Genomic DNA, 2,078 nt, shown 5'->3' with positions numbered 1-2,078 from the left:
AATCCATTCGTGGATTGATGGGCACTTGGGCTTTTTCTATGACTTAGCAATTATGAATTGGGCTGCAATGAACATTCTGGTACAAATCTTTGTTATAATGTGATTTTTGGTCTTCTGGGTATATGCCTAGTAGAGGAATTATAGGATTGAATGGCAGATCTATTTTTAGATCTCTAAGTGTTCTCCAAACATCTTTCCAAAAGGAATGCATTAATTTGCATTCCCCAAAATATGGAATGCTTCACGAATTTGCGTGTCATCCTTGCGCAGGGGCCATGCTAATCTTCTCTGTATCTTTCCAATTTTAGTATATGTGCAGCCAAAGCGAGCACAAATGAACCAGTTTTTTCAAAAAATAAATTTCAAGGAAAAAAAGAGAGAGATGGTGGTAGAATCTAAGGTAAAAGAGAAGATATATAGCAGCCAGTCACAATATATAGGTATTTTTCAATCTTGATTCAAGCAAACTATAAAGCATACACATATACATGCATTTATAACATTTGAGGAATTTACAAACTGAAGATTGATTGAATATTAAGAAATGACTTATTTTTCTAGGTATTAGGGTTTTTTTGTTTTTTTGTTTGTTTGTTTTGGAGACAGAGTATCACTTGCCCTCAGTAGAGTGATATGGAGTCACAGCTCACAGCAGCCTCCGACTCTTGGGCTTACGCGATTCTCTTGCTTCAGCCTCCCAAGCAGCTGGGACTACAGGCGCATTTTTTTGTTGCAGTTGTCATTGTTTGGCAGCCAGGCCCAGGCTGGGTTTGAACTCGTCAACCCCGGTGTATGTGGCTAGGGCCCTAGCTACTGCACTACAGGTGCTGAGCCAGTATTAAGGTTTTTTACTCTTGAAAGCACAGTGTTGTGTTTCTTTAAAAAAAAACAGTAAGACCTCAATATTTAGTAATACATGCTAAATACATCATGGAGTGGCTATGAGTTAGTTATTGTTAGAGATGGTGAAGCACACTTGGAACTTCAAAAAAAGTTAAAGCAAAAAAATTAATTTTACATTGTAAAATTCCACAGAGAAGGGAAAAGAGGATGTAAACTAGGATGTAAACTAAGATTCTAGACATTATGGCAATTGGTGTCCCTAGTGGCTTTGTCAGCAGAGTAGAAGCCATAAAAACCTTGCATATTTGCCTAAGGAAACAAGTGCAAGGATGTCTAGTGTAGCATTGTTTGCAATAGAAAAAAAAAGATAATAACATAAATGTCTAGCAATAGGAGCATAAATAATGCTTTATTCATTAAATAGAATACTAGGTAAAAGTTAAAATATATGTCAACCTCAAAAAAATATCTTGAATGAAGACTACAAAATGCAGGGGAAATATAAGGCGTTATTTTTTATATAAAATTTGGATATTTTAAAATACTGGTACATGTTGTTTATAAATATTATACACATAAAATAACGTGCATAAATGTGTGGGAATGATAGGTCTTAATTTCAGGATACCAGTTACTTCTGTGAAAAAACAAGTGAACACAAGGGGCATAATATATATCTGTAATTTTTTATCTAAGATTAACATCTAATAAAGATCTAAAAGGTTAAGAACTGTCACATGAATGTTGCATTTTTTTTCTCTACACCTTCCTATGCTCAGCAAATATGGGTAAGATGGGAAAAAGTGAATAGAGAGGTGAGGAAGTAGAAACAGGGAGGATCTTGGCTCTGAACTCGCAGAGAGAGGGTAGTTGCTAAAGAGGACAAAAGGGCCAAAACTCCTAAACGGTGCCACAAGTTTTGAAATGCTGGCAGGTCACAGGCCGGACCATGTCTTTTCTTTTTTTATTATCACCTTCAGTTTCACAAATAATACTTGGTAAATTAATAAGCACTCTATGACTTTTGTTGAATGGATGAGTGTAGTTAACAGCCTAATTACTTCCAAAGAAATAGTTGGCATCAATAAGACATACAGTTGAACATTTTTGGAAGGAGGATTTGCATTTTTATTTTATTTTATTATTTTTTTGTGTGTGGAGACAGAGTCTCACTTTATGGCCCTCGGTAGAGTGCCGTGGCCTCACACAGCTCACAGTAACCTCCAACTCCTGGG

The 2,078-nt window shown here is 35.9% G+C and overlaps 1 non-coding gene across 1 annotated transcript; it reads right to left on the bottom strand.

Moving 5' to 3' along the window:
* Window positions 1–225: 225 nt before the first annotated feature.
* On the bottom strand, window positions 226–332 carry LOC128568198 (U6 spliceosomal RNA). Its single transcript, XR_008375022.1, has one exon. It is a non-coding gene; the product is annotated as a U6 spliceosomal RNA (small nuclear RNA).
* Window positions 333–2,078: the final 1,746 nt, after the last annotated feature.

Source organism: Nycticebus coucang, chromosome 16 (assembly GCF_027406575.1).
Source record: "Nycticebus coucang isolate mNycCou1 chromosome 16, mNycCou1.pri, whole genome shotgun sequence".
Lineage (NCBI taxonomy): Eukaryota > Metazoa > Chordata > Mammalia > Primates > Lorisidae > Nycticebus > Nycticebus coucang.
The sequence above is the reverse complement of the archived record's forward strand: the minus strand, read 5'-3'. Positions and strand labels throughout refer to the sequence as shown.